Source organism: Platichthys flesus, chromosome 4 (genome assembly GCF_949316205.1).
Source record: "Platichthys flesus chromosome 4, fPlaFle2.1, whole genome shotgun sequence".
NCBI lineage: Eukaryota > Metazoa > Chordata > Actinopteri > Pleuronectiformes > Pleuronectidae > Platichthys > Platichthys flesus.
This window is the reverse complement of record NC_084948.1, coordinates 9,663,105-9,682,984: the sequence shown is the minus strand read 5'-3', so window position 1 is coordinate 9,682,984 and position 19,880 is coordinate 9,663,105. Positions and strand designations below refer to the sequence as shown.

The 19,880-nt window shown below is 44.7% G+C and overlaps 10 non-coding genes across 10 annotated transcripts; all 10 read left to right on the top strand.

The window, feature by feature from the left end:
- Positions 1–16,348: 16,348 nt before the first annotated feature.
- Positions 16,349–16,431, top strand: trnal-cag (transfer RNA leucine (anticodon CAG)). Its single transcript has one exon. It is a non-coding gene; the product is annotated as a tRNA-Leu (tRNA).
- Positions 16,432–16,905: 474 nt separating this feature from the next.
- trnal-caa (transfer RNA leucine (anticodon CAA)) lies at positions 16,906–16,996 on the top strand. Its single transcript is given in 2 exon segments — positions 16,906–16,943; positions 16,952–16,996. It is a non-coding gene; the product is annotated as a tRNA-Leu (tRNA).
- A 485-nt stretch (positions 16,997–17,481) lies between these two features.
- On the top strand, positions 17,482–17,564 carry trnal-cag (transfer RNA leucine (anticodon CAG)). The gene has a single exon. It is a non-coding gene; the product is annotated as a tRNA-Leu (tRNA).
- A 166-nt stretch (positions 17,565–17,730) lies between these two features.
- trnaq-cug (transfer RNA glutamine (anticodon CUG)) lies at positions 17,731–17,802 on the top strand. Its single transcript has one exon. It is a non-coding gene; the product is annotated as a tRNA-Gln (tRNA).
- Positions 17,803–18,034: 232 nt separating this feature from the next.
- trnal-cag (transfer RNA leucine (anticodon CAG)) lies at positions 18,035–18,117 on the top strand. The gene has a single exon. It is a non-coding gene; the product is annotated as a tRNA-Leu (tRNA).
- A 170-nt stretch (positions 18,118–18,287) lies between these two features.
- Positions 18,288–18,359, top strand: trnaq-cug (transfer RNA glutamine (anticodon CUG)). Its single transcript has one exon. It is a non-coding gene; the product is annotated as a tRNA-Gln (tRNA).
- Positions 18,360–18,602: 243 nt separating this feature from the next.
- On the top strand, positions 18,603–18,685 carry trnal-cag (transfer RNA leucine (anticodon CAG)). The gene has a single exon. It is a non-coding gene; the product is annotated as a tRNA-Leu (tRNA).
- A 166-nt stretch (positions 18,686–18,851) lies between these two features.
- trnaq-cug (transfer RNA glutamine (anticodon CUG)) lies at positions 18,852–18,923 on the top strand. The gene has a single exon. It is a non-coding gene; the product is annotated as a tRNA-Gln (tRNA).
- A 232-nt stretch (positions 18,924–19,155) lies between these two features.
- trnal-cag (transfer RNA leucine (anticodon CAG)) lies at positions 19,156–19,238 on the top strand. Its single transcript has one exon. It is a non-coding gene; the product is annotated as a tRNA-Leu (tRNA).
- A 485-nt stretch (positions 19,239–19,723) lies between these two features.
- trnal-cag (transfer RNA leucine (anticodon CAG)) lies at positions 19,724–19,806 on the top strand. The gene has a single exon. It is a non-coding gene; the product is annotated as a tRNA-Leu (tRNA).
- Positions 19,807–19,880: the final 74 nt, after the last annotated feature.

Here is a 19,880-nt window from a genome sequence, read left to right as displayed (position 1 = left end):
CACATTTATAGCACTCTTACCTTTCTACATAGTCAAGGTCAGCACCTGAACAACACTGATTGACTCCTCGTAGCCTTGCTAAAAATTGTTGATACCTCTGTATCTCTTTCAGCATCTCATAGGCAAGATATTTGCACACAAGGCATTTTGACCGCTTCAACTTTTTAAAACTCTTGTCTTTGCTAGCTTTTGATTGAATTTACTGGGCTTGTTTTTATGTTTTAGTAGTCAGGATGGCCGAGCGGTCTAAGGCGCTGCGTTCAAGCTGGGGAACAATAGTCCGTCAAAGAAGGGGAAGAAAGGGGAAGGAAGGGGAAGAAAGGGGGAAGGAAGGGGAAGAAGAGAAAAGAGGAGAAAAGGGAGGAAAAAGGGAAAGAAGGAAAAGGAAAGGAGCGATGTGAAGTTTTATATCAATTTCTATTAGATAAATGTATTTCTAGCTGACTAGACACAAATATAACACTTTTGATGTTTTTGGTCATTGCACGAGTGGGACTCGAACCCTAGACTCCGGGATTGCGAAGGTGCGTGTTCATTCCTCATATGATTACGAATTTCCTCCTATTTTTCTACACATTATATTGTTATGAGACTAGTTCATTGTGTAATAACACCTACCTGCACTACCTCCCACTCCACAGGACTCATCAAACGACAGGAGTGGAGGATCTTTCCATTCCGGTCCCTCATCAGGACATTTCTTCTACTGTACATCAGAGACCACCTCCCATATTAACTTCACAAACCATGTTTCTCTTATTGAATGTACTTCATCATTATAAGAATCACCATAATTATTCTTATGGAGGTTGTTGTTGTTGTTGATGTGCTGCTAGCTGTCATTAAAAACACCCACTCATATATTGCTGTAAACCAGTTTTATGTGTTCATAGAAATAAGAATTATAGAAACATTGAATTTAAACAGACAGATAAAAAACAGGGCATATGGAATTGACTATCGCAGTAGTACCCAGAATTAAATACAAACATTTAAAAAAACTATTTACAATAAAACTATTATTTACAAATATGAACTATTTACATCTTTTTCCTCATTTCCTCCAACCACTGGTCTTTTGTTAAGGCTTCAAACTGAGGGCAATACACCTTTCCATGGTACTGGCTGTGTCCAGTGACAGAAGTGCGGAACTGGCCACACTTTTTGCAAGTGTTGCTGGCCACTGTTCGCCTATATGGCCTTTTAGGGGCGGGGTCAGCTTCTACTGTGCTGGTAGGCGCACTGGTTTGAGGATAGCTGCCTACTGGCACAGGAAAGACAACCTGAACCAGTCCGGATGGTGTTAAGATGTGAGGTGTAATGATGGGTCCTGGTGCTGGGGCTGGTGGGGTTGCATATAACTGTCTCTTCACTGGTCCCTTTGGCCTTATGTTGACAGGGAGCTGACCAGATCCCGTCTGCCTCTGTTTGGCCTGACCTGCTGTACTCTGCGGCAGCCGGTATTGATGTTCGTTCCGGGCAGGCGTGGGTGCAGCAGGGAGCAATCTTGCCTCCTGAAGAGGCTCATCGGATTCTGCCAGGGCTGGAGGCAATGCAGTGCCTTGGAGCAGCACAGAGAGCTCCTGTTTCTTCTGCCGGTGATTATGCCACTGGATGAGCGTGCTCTGATTCACCTCCACCAGCTGAATTTCAGAACCCTGCATCACCCGGCAGTTGCCGACAACAAGCTGCCTTATCTTGCGGTAATCCCTCAAAATTAAGGACCACCGAGAAGTAGCCCTCTTACCCTTTTTTGCCGGGCTTTGGTGTATATTGCAGAGTCTGATGAACATGGTTTCCACCAACCGGCAGCAGTCAGGCCACTGGGCAGGTGTGCTACTCGCACCCAACATGCAGCGGGTGGTACTCTCCACACCAGGGGTTTTTGAGGGCGTCTTTGGAGTTCTGAAGCGTCCACTCAAAAGTCTCTCCTGATGTCGTGCGGCATAAACCACCCGCTGCTTGTCACCTTGATTCAGATTGTCCCACAGTGACACTATCCTACTCGCCTGTTGGTTGCTAAGACAAAGAGACGTCTGATCCCGAAGCGCCACCAAATACTCAGCAAGTCTGTCCACATGCTGGTATCCGGGGAGATTTTGGTCATCAACAGCCTGTAAAAAAGATTCAACAGTTTATAGGGTGTAAAACTTTAACTCACAAAACTTTTTTTGTTTAATGATAAAATATGTTAACATGTGTAATCAAAAATAGTGAAGAAGCATGCACATATCTACATACATATTCTAAAACGAACACAGCTAGACTTACCATGTCTTCATCTTCAGCATGAATATCATCTTCAGAGGAGGAACTAGAGGCCAGGGTTGATGTGTCAGGTGCCAGGGTGGATGTACCAGGGACCTCAGAGGATGAGCCAGGTGCCAGGGTGGAAATACTAGGAGCCAGGGTGGATGTACCAGGAACCAGGGAGAGAAGAGGAGAAGAAATGGCAGAGGGATCAGGAGTCTGAGATGCTGAAGCCTGAGGAACCCCAAGGTTCAACACAGTGGGATCTTCCATGATGTCAGCAAAACCCTCATCAAGCTCCATGTCGTCCTCCACGTCATGCTGTTCTATCAGGGTTGCAGCTTCCTCTGAATCAGGGTGCATATCCTGCAGTGCCTGACCAGTCTGCCGGAACAGATATTGCATCCCTATGAGCTCTCCTGAAACAACAGAATTAAATTAGATTGTTTACAAAAGTTGATACAGTTAATAAAGGGTTTAAAAATTGAGGTAAATTACCAATGCAATCACAAATGCTTACCAGTGTACCGTGAGGGTGGACAGAACTGTGGTACCACCTTCCTGCCAAACAGCTTCTGATAATTGTTGTTGAGGGCCTGAACCAGGTCACTGGAGTAGCTGCGCAAAGGAGATTGTCCAGTGGACAGAGCAGCAACCCCCCGGTCGTGGTTCCATCTGTGAAGCCCTTCCAGGAGATATATCTGAAAGTTCAGACTGTTGGCACTCGTCCCTAAAAGTACACATTAAATACATATTAAATATCAAACGATGAAATATTCTTGGACTATTCAGCATATAAACTTAAATGTCTGACAGACACAAACCTGGTATGAAGCGGTTGAGGTGTAGATGAAATGACTCGAGAGATGTAGAGCCCCTGGCACATCTGTAAACAGGTAACCGCACACCTCCCTTTGTGAGCTCCCCTGTCTTGGTGTATAGAGCAACACCTGGTGGGTCCTGGATGCATTTGACGTGCTTTCTCTGGACACGCCAGATGTGCTCCATCCTCTCTCGGTCAAACAGGGGAACACCACTGGAGTCATTACCTCTGCTGCCCATCAGCAACCCAAGCAGCTCCTCCAGCAGGCGAATGGTGGTCTCCTCACCACGGGTCCTCCTACGACAGTGGAGAGACATCTCCTCCCTGGAGAGTTGTTTGTCTATGTCGCCATCAGTGAGGGAGGGCAGACCCTGGGACCGAAGCTGCTGCCTTTTTGCTTCTCGCAACAAAGCTAAATCAGCTGCATCCCACTCAAATATGCTCGCTGAAAGGCGAGACATAAATCCTGGGTACAGCTGATGAGCATCTGTTGTGCATCCCAGAGCAAGTCTGCGCATAAAGTGCCAGATATCAAGCCTTACAATAATGTCCGGCCACCCGCTGAATCTGGCCTTCAGCTTGGTCTCTCCTCCCTCGGTGCAGCAGCCACAGTCCACATATAAGGCAACAGGGGGATCCACACCAGCCAGCTGGTACCTCTTCATCAATCCCGCTGCCATCAAGTCCAGGCCAGCTCCCTCCTGAGCGGTCATGACACTGATGAGAACCTGACCGTACTCATTACCCACAGAGGTTAGCCAGTGGGCTGTCCCTTTGGCTGTTCCAGCGAGCTTCTTGGTGATCTGAAGCACAAAAAATGTAGAGGACCTCTGTGACATGATTCAGAAATACAGGCAGTCGTTAATAATATATCTATAAGGCTATACAACCACCTCTGCTCCTAGTAAAACTACATGCAACCTCACTATGGACTGTCACTTTAACACTTCTCAAAGGTGCAAAATTCACTGTACTATGTTTCTATATCCTTCTTTATATCCCTCACCCTAGTACTACATGCTACTTATTTTTATGTCTTTCTGCTGCTGTAACATTCTAAATTTCCCCATTGAGGGACTAATCAATTACTTATTAATCTTAATATAATCAGCAGATTTGAAAGACAAAGATTCTTTTACCTTTCTGGTGGAATCCATCTTGAGGACTGTGCCATATGTTGAGGTAATCCTGGCCATGATGTCATCCACCCTCGTCAAAATGTCCTGGCAGTAAACGGACAGGAGCCACTTACAGCTCGGCACAACAGCAGGCTCTGGAGCCTCGGGAAACGACAGGGGCAGCAGTGCGGGTCGCTCGCTGAAGTCCACACACTCGTCGGTGTACATCAATGCACGACTCATCCACTCCTCTGTGTGGTTCTCCTTCAGCTTCTTTAAAAGCTGCGTTGGGCTGTTACCAAGGCTTCTCTCCCGCAGTTTTCGGATCACCCGGATGTCACATGCAAACCTTGATCATAGACAGATATATCAGTAATTGTATTTTATATACTGCATTTCTACTTGAAAAGGCAAGAGAGTAAATTAACGGTAATCACTTTTGTGTGAGGATGACCCGGAATTGTGTCTGCTGTGCCTTGGACAGTTGTTTGAGGACAGTCTGACTCCAGGACACGTGGCTGGATCTACATTTGGTGCAGGTTAGTGTCTCTGTCACCATGTTGTACATCCTGTCCTCGTCCAGGACTCGGCGTGCCCTCTTGTGCAGACCCGCTCCTGTTAGCTGGTGCCCTCCACAGGCAAGGTTTGGACAGACCACCTTCACCTTCCACAGCTTGTAAGGCATCCAGACCAGAAGTGGATGGGCAAAAAAGCGGTCTGGACCCGGAGCCTGATGGTAAAGGCCACTAGGCTGTGGTGGAAAGTGCCAGAGCTTCAGATTCTCTTTAAGCACTAATTTTCCTCTTGGCCCCATCTTGAACAGAGACTTCACAATCCATTTATGGTCCACAGGAGGCAAGCCTTCTGACCACAAACGGGGCAGCTGTGTTTCAGTCTCTGTCCTGGAGTCAGCGGTCTGTGCAATAACAAAAAAATGGATCAACATATTTTATTATGATGAAAGACGCTGCTTATGCTCCACAGTATGAAATTAAATGTTAAATAACTCACTGACACAGAGGCACACACTGCTGTGGTGCTGAGGACAGGCACCGAAGCCTGAGCATGTGTCTGAGGGTCTGGAGCCTGTAAATACACAGCAAGGAAGATACATTGACAACACAATCGAAACATAAGCTATTAGTTCAAACAGCCGCGCTACATGAAACAATAATATTGAGGCTTCAAATTTTATTTTAGACTTGAATGGCTTTTAATACTGTTAATAGTCTTGGGAAAACCTATACCTAAAATACTTACTAAGATAGCAATGCTGGCCGGAGAAGTTGTGGGGAGGTTGGTGGCTTGGGTCTGTAAAGCATTCAGTCTAAGTGAGTTGTCTTAAAAACACAATGTAAAGTGATGCAATTTGATCTCTTATTTACCTGTTTTACTCTCCTGCTAGCACTAAGATTCGGCTTTGCAGCCGTGACATGGGAGCCACCAAATCTAGGCTTTGTAAACTGAAAGGCAATAGAGCAAAAGGCTGTGTCACGAGAGGGTTATATTGTAAACAATCATTCAGTGAATCTTAATTAATCTCTGAATACCATTGACAAATTCAACAGGGGTCGCTGCTTTGGGACCGCCCTGCCTGCTGTACTTTGTTTCTGCCCCACAGTGCCTGGGAGGACAGGAGCCACTGCTACTGCCTGTTGCACCACTGTGCCTGGAAGGGTGGGAGACACTGCTGCTGCTTGTCGCTCCACTGTGCGTGGAAGGACAGGAGCCACTGCTACTGCCTGTTGCACCACTGTGCCTGGAAGGGTGGGAGCCACTGCTACTGCCTGTCGCTCCACTGTGCCTGGAAGGACAGGAGCCACTGCTACTGCCTGTTGCCCTGTGGGACCCTGGGTAGTACTTGCTGTGGTTGGCTGTTGTGTCATGAGTACATACATTAGTGTTGTGTATATATAAATACATATATATATATATATATATTACGTATATTGAAAAGGATTACCTTCTGAGTGTGGAATCCACATGTACAATGTCTCACATGACCAAACAAAGACTGATGTGAATGTCCCATCCTTGGACATTTCTCAATCTAAAAATAATAGATGTACATTTTAATTAAGTGCATACAACTTAAGTTACTGCTTTTTATGTATAACATTCATTGTGATAGTATAAAACAATGCAAATTAGGGTAATTTATGTACATATACCATTTGATAAAGCTGGTACCACTTCTTCTGCCTGGGAGCTGGCCTGTTTCCCTCCCCTGCAGGCCAGGACCCAGTGTTGGCAAACTTCCTCAGCCGTGACATCCACTCTGAGTCTGCCATTCCCTTATGTGATTTCGAAGATGTTGCCTTTGGTGACAGAAATGCATGAACTTTTAAAGTAGATTTTAAATTGTAGGTACATGAAAAAGCCAGACCATCAGTCTTGTAATATTGTAATAATCCTATGAAAAACTCAGTTGTGGCATAAGGGTATTATGACAGATGAAAACTAAAGCATGTTATAGAAGGTAGCTAAAGACATGTTTATGAGAACATGACATATACATGTATATATATATCCTATTACAATAGCAAACAATGGCAGCAGATAAAAAGAGAAATAATGGTGAAAGTGTTTGTAAGAAAACTAAATACACGTATATGACGACATTAGGTGACAGGAGGAATTACTCTTATATGTATAGTTATGTCATACCCCTGTATTAAATGTGTAAGTGCTGAGAGTAAACTGTATTCATTCTGTAACTCCCCCAACCCCAGCTTAAGCACCCCACCCCCACCCCTCGGTCGACACAAGAAAAAGAAAGCCAGTTTATAACGTGGAAAACGAAAACAAAGTCAATGATCATGACAACATGACAACAGGGGAAATTATTTCTATGTTACTACGTTAACCCTAGAGCCAACTTAAATAAATAACATTAACAAATGTCCGTCCATGACAACCGACGAAATCGCCGTCAGATAACAGAGTTTATTTTAATGCATTTAGCTAAATACATGGATATGACAACTTAACAAGACAGGTGGAAGAACTGCTTTACTTAAGGGCAAATCATGCAACTCTATTCAATGTGTAAATTCTTACCATTTTGAAGTGTAACTTAGTAGTTTCGAATGAAAGACTTAGCTTTAGCGTCGGACCGTTCTCAAGCTAGCGTAGCGTAAACTCCGGCGGCGCGGGTCCTCCCAGGTCAGCTCGTCCTCTGGGACCGCCCCCCAGCTTGCCCCCTCCCGGAGGCATCCCCGCCCACATCAGCTGTCTCAAACATTTCAACATTTAAGCCTTGTGATTGGTCAAATGTTTGAAATGTTCGAGCGAAGGGAACAATTCGCCCCAGCGATTGGCCGCTGAATGTTGAGGACGCGAACCTGATTGGCTGTCAGGTCAGATCTTCCTCAACATTTCAAACATTTCCCCGGACGATCCGACGGCTGCTGGCGTTCAAGCCGCAGTCTCCATTGGAGGCATGGGTTCAAATCCCACTTCTGACAGCTTACCTATGCAGTTATTTGGTCATCACAACACATTTTGAATTCAAAGCATCTCTCAAATCCTCTAACTGGTTGATGTGACGGGCTGGCGGGCCTAAGATTACCACAACTGAACTGGGTTCCATGGTGTAATGGCTAGCACTCTGGACTCTGAATCCAGTGATCCGAGTTCAAATCTCGGTGGGACCTGCAATTAAAGATGTACCACATTTATAGCACTCTTACCTTTCTACATAGTCAAGGTCAGCACCTGAACAACACTGATTGACTCCTCGTAGCCTTGCTAAAAATTGTTGATACCTCTGTATCTCTTTCAGCATCTCATAGGCAAGATATTTGCACACAAGGCATTTTGACCGCTTCAACTTTTTAAAACTCTTGTCTTTGCTAGCTTTTGATTGAATTTACTGGGCTTGTTTTTATGTTTTAGTAGTCAGGATGGCCGAGCGGTCTAAGGCGCTGCGTTCAAGCTGGGGAACAATAGTCCGTCAAAGAAGGGGAAGAAAGGGGAAGGAAGGGGAAGAAAGGGGGAAGGAAGGGGAAGAAGAGAAAAGAGGAGAAAAGGGAGGAAAAAGGGAAAGAAGGAAAAGGAAAGGAGCGATGTGAAGTTTTATATCAATTTCTATTAGATAAATGTATTTCTAGCTGACTAGACACAAATATAACACTTTTGATGTTTTTGGTCATTGCACGAGTGGGACTCGAACCCTAGACTCCGGGATTGCGAAGGTGCGTGTTCATTCCTCATATGATTACGAATTTCCTCCTATTTTTCTACACATTATATTGTTATGAGACTAGTTCATTGTGTAATAACACCTACCTGCACTACCTCCCACTCCACAGGACTCATCAAACGACAGGAGTGGAGGATCTTTCCATTCCGGTCCCTCATCAGGACATTTCTTCTACTGTACATCAGAGACCACCTCCCATATTAACTTCACAAACCATGTTTCTCTTATTGAATGTACTTCATCATTATAAGAATCACCATAATTATTCTTATGGAGGTTGTTGTTGTTGTTGATGTGCTGCTAGCTGTCATTAAAAACACCCACTCATATATTGCTGTAAACCAGTTTTATGTGTTCATAGAAATAAGAATTATAGAAACATTGAATTTAAACAGACAGATAAAAAACAGGGCATATGGAATTGACTATCGCAGTAGTACCCAGAATTAAATACAAACATTTAAAAAAACTATTTACAATAAAACTATTATTTACAAATATGAACTATTTACATCTTTTTCCTCATTTCCTCCAACCACTGGTCTTTTGTTAAGGCTTCAAACTGAGGGCAATACACCTTTCCATGGTACTGGCTGTGTCCAGTGACAGAAGTGCGGAACTGGCCACACTTTTTGCAAGTGTTGCTGGCCACTGTTCGCCTATATGGCCTTTTAGGGGCGGGGTCAGCTTCTACTGTGCTGGTAGGCGCACTGGTTTGAGGATAGCTGCCTACTGGCACAGGAAAGACAACCTGAACCAGTCCGGATGGTGTTAAGATGTGAGGTGTAATGATGGGTCCTGGTGCTGGGGCTGGTGGGGTTGCATATAACTGTCTCTTCACTGGTCCCTTTGGCCTTATGTTGACAGGGAGCTGACCAGATCCCGTCTGCCTCTGTTTGGCCTGACCTGCTGTACTCTGCGGCAGCCGGTATTGATGTTCGTTCCGGGCAGGCGTGGGTGCAGCAGGGAGCAATCTTGCCTCCTGAAGAGGCTCATCGGATTCTGCCAGGGCTGGAGGCAATGCAGTGCCTTGGAGCAGCACAGAGAGCTCCTGTTTCTTCTGCCGGTGATTATGCCACTGGATGAGCGTGCTCTGATTCACCTCCACCAGCTGAATTTCAGAACCCTGCATCACCCGGCAGTTGCCGACAACAAGCTGCCTTATCTTGCGGTAATCCCTCAAAATTAAGGACCACCGAGAAGTAGCCCTCTTACCCTTTTTTGCCGGGCTTTGGTGTATATTGCAGAGTCTGATGAACATGGTTTCCACCAACCGGCAGCAGTCAGGCCACTGGGCAGGTGTGCTACTCGCACCCAACATGCAGCGGGTGGTACTCTCCACACCAGGGGTTTTTGAGGGCGTCTTTGGAGTTCTGAAGCGTCCACTCAAAAGTCTCTCCTGATGTTGTGCGGCATAAACCACCCGCTGCTTGTCACCTTGATTCAGATTGTCCCAAAGTGACACTATCCTACTCGCCTGTTGGTTGCTAAGACAAAGAGACGTCTGATCCCGAAGCGCCACCAAATACTCAGCAAGTCTGTCCACATGCTGGTATCCGGGGAGATTTTGGTCATCAACAGCCTGTAAAAAAGATTCAACAGTTTATAGGGTGTAAAACTTTCACTCACAAAACTTTTTTTGTTTAATGATAAAATATGTTAACATGTGTAATCAAAAATAGTGAAGAAGCATGCACATATCTACATACATATTCTAAAACGAACACAGCTAGACTTACCATGTCTTCATCTTCAGCATGAATATCATCTTCAGAGGAGGAACTAGAGGCCAGGGTTGATGTGTCAGGTGCCAGGGTGGATGTACCAGGGACCTCAGAGGATGAGCCAGGTGCCAGGGTGGAAATACTAGGAGCCAGTGTGGATGTACCAGGAACCAGGGAGAGAAGAGGAGAAGAAATGGCAGAGGGATCAGGAGTCTGAGATGCTGAAGCCTGAGGAACCCCAAGGTTCAACACAGTGGGATCTTCCATGATGTCAGCAAAACCCTCATCAAGCTCCATGTCGTCCTCCACGTCATGCTGTTCTATCAGGGTTGCAGCTTCCTCTGAATCAGGGTGCATATCCTGCAGTGCCTGACCAGTCTGCCGGAACAGATATTGCATCCCTATGAGCTCTCCTGAAACAACAGAATTAAATTAGATTGTTTACAAAAGTTGATACAGTTAATAAAGGGTTTAAAAATTGAGGTAAATTACCAATGCAATCACAAATGCTTACCAGTGTACCGTGAGGGTGGACAGAACTGTGGTACCACCTTCCTGCCAAACAGCTTCTGATAATTGTTGTTGAGGGCCTGAACCAGGTCACTGGAGTAGCTGCGCAAAGGAGATTGTCCAGTGGACAGAGCAGCAACCCCCCGGTCGTGGTTCCATCTGTGAAGCCCTTCCAGGAGATATATCTGAAAGTTCAGACTGTTGGCACTCGTCCCTAAAAGTACACATTAAATACATATTAAATATCAAACGATGAAATATTCTTGGACTATTCAGCATATAAACTTAAATGTCTGACAGACACAAACCTGGTATGAAGCGGTTGAGGTGTAGATGAAATGACTCGAGAGATGTAGAGCCCCTGGCACATCTGTAAACAGGTAACCGCACACCTCCCTTTGTGAGCTCCCCTGTCTTGGTGTATAGAGCAACACCTGGTGGGTCCTGGATGCATTTGACGTGCTTTCTCTGGACACGCCAGATGTGCTCCATCCTCTCTCGGTCAAACAGGGGAACACCACTGGAGTCATTACCTCTGCTGCCCATCAGCAACCCAAGCAGCTCCTCCAGCAGGCGAATGGTGGTCTCCTCACCACGGGTCCTCCTACGACAGTGGAGAGACATCTCCTCCCTGGAGAGTTGTTTGTCTATGTCGCCATCAGTGAGGGAGGGCAGACCCTGGGACCGAAGCTGCTGCCTTTTTGCTTCTCGCAACAAAGCTAAATCAGCTGCATCCCACTCAAATATGCTCGCTGAAAGGCGAGACATAAATCCTGGGTACAGCTGATGAGCATCTGTTGTGCATCCCAGAGCAAGTCTGCGCATAAAGTGCCAGATATCAAGCCTTACAATAATGTCCGGCCACCCGCTGAATCTGGCCTTCAGCTTGGTCTCTCCTCCCTCGGTGCAGCAGCCACAGTCCACATATAAGGCAACAGGGGGATCCACACCAGCCAGCTGGTACCTCTTCATCAATCCCGCTGCCATCAAGTCCAGGCCAGCTCCCTCCTGAGCGGTCATGACACTGATGAGAACCTGACCGTACTCATTACCCACAGAGGTTAGCCAGTGGGCTGTCCCTTTGGCTGTTCCAGCGAGCTTCTTGGTGATCTGAAGCACAAAAAATGTAGAGGACCTCTGTGAACATGATTCAGAAATACAGGCAGTCGTTAATAATATATCTATAAGGCTATACAACCACCTCTGCTCCTAGTAAAACTACATGCAACCTCACTATGGACTGTCACTTTAACACTTCTCAACGGTGCAAAATTCACTGTACTATGTTTCTATATCCTTCTTTATATCCCTCACCCTAGTACTACATGCTACTTATTTTTATGTCTTTCTGCTGCTGTAACATTCTAAATTTCCCCATTGAGGGACTAATCAATTACTTATTAATCTTAATATAATCAGCAGATTTGAAAGACAAAGAATCTTTTACCTTTCTGGTGGAATCCATCTTGAGGACTGTGCCATATGTTGAGGTAATCCTGGCCATGATGTCATCCACCCTCGTCAAAATGTCCTGGCAGTAAACGGACAGGAGCCACTTACAGCTCGGCACAACAGCAGGCTCTGGAGCCTCGGGAAACGACAGGGGCAGCAGTGCGGGTCGCTCGCTGAAGTCCACACACTCGTCGGTGTACATCAATGCGCGACTCATCCACTCCTCTGTGTGGTTCTCCTTCAGCTTCTTTAAAAGCTGCGTTGGGCTGTTACCAAGGCCTCTCTCCCGCAGTTTTCGGATCACCCGGATGTCACATGCAAACCTTGATCATAGACAGATATATCAGTAATTGTATTTTATATACTGCATTTCTACTTGAAAAGGCAAGAGAGTAAATTAACGGTAATCACTTTTGTGTGAGGATGACCCGGAATTGTGTCTGCTGTGCCTTGGACAGTTGTTTGAGGACAGTCTGACTCCAGGACACGTGGCTGGATCTACATTTGGTGCAGGTTAGTGTCTCTGTCACCATGTTGTACATCCTGTCCTCGTCCAGGACTCGGCGTGCCCTCTTGTGCAGACCCGCTCCTGTTAGCTGGTGCCCTCCACAGGCAAGGTTTGGACAGACCACCTTCACCTTCCACAGCTTGTAAGGCATCCAGACCAGAAGTGGATGGGCAAAAAAGCGGTCTGGACCCGGAGCCTGATGGTAAAGGCCACTAGGCTGTGGTGGAAAGTGCCAGAGCTTCAGATTCTCTTTAAGCACTAATTTTCCTCTTGGCCCCATCTTGAACAGAGACTTCACAATCCATTTATGGTCCACAGGAGGCAAGCCTTCTGACCACAAACGGGGCAGCTGTGTTTCAGTCTCTGTCCTGGAGTCAGCGGTCTGTGCAATAACAAAAAAATGGATCAACATATTTTATTATGATGAAAGACGCTGCTTATGCTCCACAGTATGAAATTAAATGTTAAATAACTCACTGACACAGAGGCACACACTGCTGTGGTGCTGAGGACAGGCACCGAAGCCTGAGCATGTGTCTGAGGGTCTGGAGCCTGTAAATACACAGCAAGGAAGATACATTGACAACACAATCGAAACATAAGCTATTAGTTCAAACAGCCGCGCTACATGAAACAATAATATTGAGGCTTCAAATTTTATTTTAGACTTGAATGGCTTTTAATACTGTTAATAGTCTTGGGAAAACCTATACCTAAAATACTTACTAAGATAGCAATGCTGGCCGGAGAAGTTGTGGGGAGGTTGGTGGCTTGGGTCTGTAAAGCATTCAGTCTAAGTGAGTTGTCTTAAAAACACAATGTAAAGTGATGCAATTTGATCTCTTATTTACCTGTGTTACTCTCCTGCTAGCACTAAGATTCGGCTTTGCAGCCGTGACATGGGAGCCACCAAATCTAGGCTTTGTAAACTGAAAGGCAATAGAGCAAAAGGCTGTGTCACGAGAGGGTTATATTGTAAACAATCATTCAGTGAATCTTAATTAATCTCTGAATACCATTGACAAATTCAACAGGGGTCGCTGCTTTGGGACCGCACTGCCTGCTGTACTTTGTTTCTGCCCCACAGTGCCTGGGAGGACAGGAGCCACTGCTACTGCCTGTTGCACCACTGTGCCTGGAAGGGTGGGAGCCACTGCTGCTGCTTGTCGCTCCACTGTGCGTGGAAGGACAGGAGCCACTGCTACTGCCTGTTGCACCACTGTGCCTGGAAGGGTGGGAGCCACTGCTACTGCCTGTCGCTCCACTGTGCCTGGAAGGACAGGAGCCACTGCTACTGCCTGTTGCCCTGTGGGACCCTGGGTAGTACTTGCTGTGGTTGGCTGTTGTGTCATGAGTACATACATTAGTGTTGTGTATATATAAATACATATATATATATATATATATATTACTTATATTGAAAAGGATTACCTTCTGAGTGTGGAATCCACATGTACAATGTCTCACATGACCAAACAAAGACTGATGTGAATGTCCCATCCTTGGACATTTCTCAATCTAAAAATAATAGATGTACATTTTAATTAAGTGCATACAACTTAAGTTACTGCTTTTTATGTATAACATTCATTGTGATAGTATAACACAATGCAAATTAGGGTAATTTATGTACATATACCATTTGATAAAGCTGGTACCACTTCTTCTGCCTGGGAGCTGGCCTGTTTCCCTCCCCTGCAGGCCAGGACCCAGTGTTGGCAAACTTCCTCAGCCGTGACATCCACTCTGAGTCTGCCATTCCCTTATGTGATTTCGAAGATGTTGCCTTTGGTGACAGAAATGCATGAACTTTTAAAGTAGATTTTAAATTGTAGGTACATGAAAAAGCCAGACCATCAGTCTTGTAATATTGTAATAATCCTAAGAAAAACTCAGTTGTGGCGTAAGGGTATTATGACAGATGAAAACTAAAGCATGTTATAGAAGGTAGCTAAAGACATGTTTATGAGAACATGACATATACATGTATATATATATCCTATTACAATAGCAAACAATGGCAGCAGATAAAAGGTGAAATAATGGTGAAAGTGTTTGTAAGAAAACTAAATACACGGTCATGACAACATTAGGTGACAGGAGGAATTACTCTTATATGTATAGTTATGTTATACCCCAAGATGTTGCCTTTGGTGACAGAAATGCATGAACTTTTAAAATACATTTTAAATTGTAAGTACATGAAAAAGCCAGACCATCAGTCTTGTAATATTGTAATAATCCTATGAAAAACTCAGATGTGGCATAAGGGTATTATGACAGATGAAAAGTAAAGCATGTTATAGAAGGTAGCTAAATACATGTTTATGAGAACATGACATATACATATATATATATATCCTATTACAATAGCAAACAATGGCAGCAGATAAAAAGAGAAATAATGGTGAAAGTGTTTGTAAGAAAACCAAATACACGTATATGACGACATTAGGTGACAGGAGGAATTACTCTTATATGTATAGTTATGTCATACCCCTGTATTAAATGTGTAAGTGCTGAGAGTAAACTGTATTCATACTGTAACTCCCCCAACCCCAGCTTAAGCACCCCACCCCCACCCCTCGGTCGACACAAGAAAAAGAAAGCCAGTTTATAACGTGGAAAACGAAAACAAAGTCAATGACAACATGACAACAGGGGAAATTATTTCTATGTTACTACGTTAACCCTAGAGCCAACTTAAATAAATAACATTAACAAATGTCCGTCCATGACAACCGACGAAATCGCCGTCAGATAACAGAGTTTATTTTAATGCATTTAGCTAAATACATGGATATGACAACTTAACAAGACAGGTGGAAGAACTGCTTTACTTAAGGGCAAATCATGCAACTCTATTCAATGTGTAAATTCTTACCATTTTGAAGTGTAACTTGGTAGTTTCGAATGAAAGACTTAGCTTAGCGTCGGACCGTTCTCAAGCTAGCGTAGCGTAAACTCCGGCGGCGCGGGTCCTCCCAGGTCAGCTCGTCCTCTGGGACCGCCCCCAGCTTGCCCCCTCCCGGAGGCATCCCCGCCCACATCAGCTGTCTCAAACATTTCAACATTTAAGCCTTGTGATTGGTCAAATGTTTGAAATGTTCGAGCGAAGGGAACAATTCGCCCCAGCGATTGGCCGCTGAATGTTGAGGACGCGAACCTGATTGGCTGTCAGGTCAGATCTTCCTCAACATTTCAAACATTTCCCCGGACGATCCGACGGCTGCTGGCGTTCAGGTCGCAGTCTCCATTGGAGGCGTGGGTTCAAATCCCACTTCTGACAGATTACTCATTTATTTGGTCATCATGAAGAAAATATGGTCACTGGAGAGATTAACTGCATCGGCTGTTTTCCTTTGCAGACACATTTTGAATTCAAAGCATCTCTCAAAGCCTCTAACTGGTTGATGTGACGGGCTGGCGGGCCTAAGATTACCGCAACTGAACAGGGTTCCATGGTGTAATGGCTAGCACTCTGGACTCTGAATCCAGTGATCCGAGTTCAAATCTCGGTGGGACCTGCAATTAAAGATGTACCACATTTATAGCACTCTTACCTTTCTACATAGTCAAGGTCAGCACCTGAACAACACTGATTGACTCCTCGTAGCCTTGCTAAAAATTGTTGATACCTCTGTATCTCAATAGGCAAGATATTTGCACACAAGGCATTTTGACCGCTTCAACTTTTTAAAACTCTTGTCTTTGCTAGCTTTTGATTGAATTTATTGGGCTTGTTTTTATGTTTTATTAGTCAGGATGGCCGAGCGGTCTAAGGCGCTGCGTTCAGGTCGCAGTCTCCATTGGAGGCGTGGGTTCAAATCCCACTTCTGACAGCTTACCTATGCAGTTATTTGGTCATCATGAAGAAAATATGGTCACTGGAGAGATTAACTGCATCGGCTGTTTTCCTTTGCAAACACATTTTGAATTCAAAGCATCTCTCAAATCCTCTAACTGGTTGATGTGACGGGCTGGCGGGCCTAAGATTACCACAACTGAACTGGGTTCCATGGTGTAATGGCTAGCACTCTGGACTCTGAATCCAGTGATCCGAGTTCAAATCTCGGTGGGACCTGCAATTAAAGATGTACCACATTTATAGCACTCTTACCTTTCTACATAGTCAAGGTCAGCACCTGAACAACACTGATTGACTCCTCGTAGCCTTGCTAAAAATTGTTGATACCTCTGTATCTCAATAGGCAAGATATTTGCAGACAAGGCATTTTGACCGCTTCAACTTTTTAAAACTCTTGTCTTTGCTAGCTTTTGATTGTATTTATTGGGCTTGTTTTTATGTTTTATTAGTCAGGATGGCCGAGCGGTCTAAGGCGCTGCGTTCAAGCGTTCAGGTCGCAGTCTCCATTGGAGGCGTGGGTTCAAATCCCACTTCTGACAGCTTACCTATGCAGTTATTTGGTCATCATGAAGAAAATATGGTCACTGGAGAGATTAACTGCATCGGCTGTTTTCCTTTGCAAACACATTTTGAATTCAAAGCATCTCTCAAATCCTCTAACTGGTTGATGTGACGGGCTGGCGGGCCTAAGATTACCACAACTGAACTGGGTTCCATGGTGTAATGGCTAGCACTCTGGACTCTGAATCCAGTGATCCGAGTTCAAATCTCGGTGGGACCTGCAATTAAAGATGTACCACATTTATAGCACTCTTACCTTTCTACATAGTCAAGGTCAGCACCTGAACAACACTGATTGACTCCTCGTAGCCTTGCTAAAAATTGTTGATACCTCTGTATCTCTTTCAGCATCTCATAGGCAAGATATTTGCACACAAGGCATTTTGACCGCTTCAACTTTTTAAAACTCTTGTCTTTGCTAGCTTTTGATTGAATTTACTGGGCTTGTTTTTATGTTTTAGTAGTCAGGATGGCCGAGCGGTCTAAGGCGCTGCGTTCAGGTCGCAGTCTCCATTGGAGGTGTGGGTTCAAATCCCACTTCTGACAGATTACTCATTTATTTGGTCATCATGAAGAAAATATGGTCACTGGAGAGATTAACTGCATCGGCTGTTTTCCTTTGCAGACACATTTTGAATTCAAAGCATCTCTCAAAGCCTCTAACTGGTTGATGTGACGGGCTGGCGGGCCTAAGATTACCGCAACTGAACAGGGTTCCATGGTGTAATGGCTAGCACTCTGGACTCTGAATCCAGTGATCCGAGTTCAAATCTCGGTGGGACCTGCAATTAAAGATGTACCACATTTATAGCACTCTTACCTTTCTACATAGTCAAGGTCAGCACCTGAACAACACTGATTGACTCCTCGTAGCCTTGCTAAAAATTGTTGATACCTCTGTATCTCAATAGGCAAGATATTTGCACACAAGGCATTTTGACCGCTTCAACTTTTTAAAACTCTTGTCTTTGCTAGCTTTTGATTGAATTTATTGGGCTTGTTTTTATGTTTTATTATTTAGGATGGCCGAGCGGTCTAAGGCGCTGCGTTCAGGTCGCAGTCTCCATTGGAGGCGTGGGTTCAAATCCCACTTCTGACAGCTTACCTATGCAGTTATTTGGTCATCATGAAGAAAATATGGTCACTGGAGAGATTAACTGCATCGGCTGTTTTCCTTTGCAAACACATTTTGAATTCAAAGCATCTCTCAAATCCTCTAACTGGTTGATGTGACGGGCTGGCGGGCCTAAGATTACCACAACTGAAGTGGGTTCCATGGTGTAATGGCTAGCACTCTGGACTCTGAATCCAGTGATCCGAGTTCAAATCTCGGTGGGACCTGCAATTAAAGATGTACCACATTTATAGCACTCTTACCTTTCTACATAGTCAAGGTCAGCACCTGAACAACACTGATTGACTCCTCGTAGCCTTGCTAAAAATTGTTGATACCTCTGTATCTCTTTCAGCATCTCATAGGCAAGATATTTGCACACAAGGCATTTTGACCGCTTCAACTTTTTAAAACTCTTGTCTTTGCTAGCTTTTGATTGAATTTACTGGGCTTGTTTTTATGTTTTAGTAGTCAGGATGGCCGAGCGGTCTAAGGCGCTGCGTTCAGGTCGCAGTCTCCATTGGAGGCGTGGGTTCAAATCCCACTTCTGACAGATTACTCATTTATTTGGTCATCATGAAGAAAATATGGTCACTGGAGAGATTAACTGCATCGGCTGTTTTCCTTTGCAGACACATTTTGAATTCAAAGCATCTCTCAAAGCCTCTAACTGGTTGATGTGACGGGCTGGCGGGCCTAAGATTACCGCAACTGAACAGGGTTCCATGGTGTAATGGCTAGCACTCTGGACTCTGAATCCAGTGATCCGAGTTCAAATCTCGGTGGGACCTGCAATTAAAGATGTACCACATTTATAGCACTCTTACCTTTCTACATAGTCAAGGTCAGCACCTGAACAACACTGATTGACTCCTCGTAGCCTTGCTAAAAATTGTTGATACCTCTGTATCTCAATAGGCAAGATATTTGCACACAAGGCATTTTGACCGCTTCAACTTTTTAAAACTCATGTCTTTGCTAGCTTTTGATCGAATTTATTGGGCTTGTTTTTATGTTTTATTAGTCAGGATGGCCGAGCGGTCTAAGGCGCTGCGTTCAGGTCGCAGTCTCCATTGGAGGCGTGGGTTCAAATCCCACTTCTGACAGCTTACCTATGCAGTTATTTGGTCATCATGAAGAAAATATGGTCACTGGAGAGATTAACTGCATCGGCTGATTTCCTTTGCAAACACATTTTGAATTCAAAGCATCTCTCAAATCCTCTAACTGGTTGATGTGACGGGCTGGCGGGCCTAAGATTACCACAACTGAACTGGGTTCCATGGTGTAATGGCTAGCACTCTGGACTCTGAATCCAGTGATCCGGGTACAAATCTCGGTGGGACCTGCAATTAAAGATGTACCACATTTATAGCACTCTTACCTTTCTACATAGTCAAGGTCAGCACCTGAACAACACTGATTGACTCCTCGTAGCCTTGCTAAAAATTGTTGATACCTCTGTATCTCTTTCAGCATCTCATAGGCAAGATATTTGCACACAAGGCATTTTGACCGCTTCAACTTTTTAAAACTCTTGTCTTTGCTAGCTTTTGATTGAATTTATTGGGCTTGTTTTTATGTTTTATTAGTCAGGATGGCCGAGCGGTCTAAGGCGCTGCGTTCAGGTCGTAGTCTCCATTGGAGGCGTGGGTTCAAATCCCACTTCTGACAGCTTACCTATGCAGTTATTTGGTCATCATGAAGAAAATATGGTCACTGGAGAGATTAACTGCATCGGCTGTTTT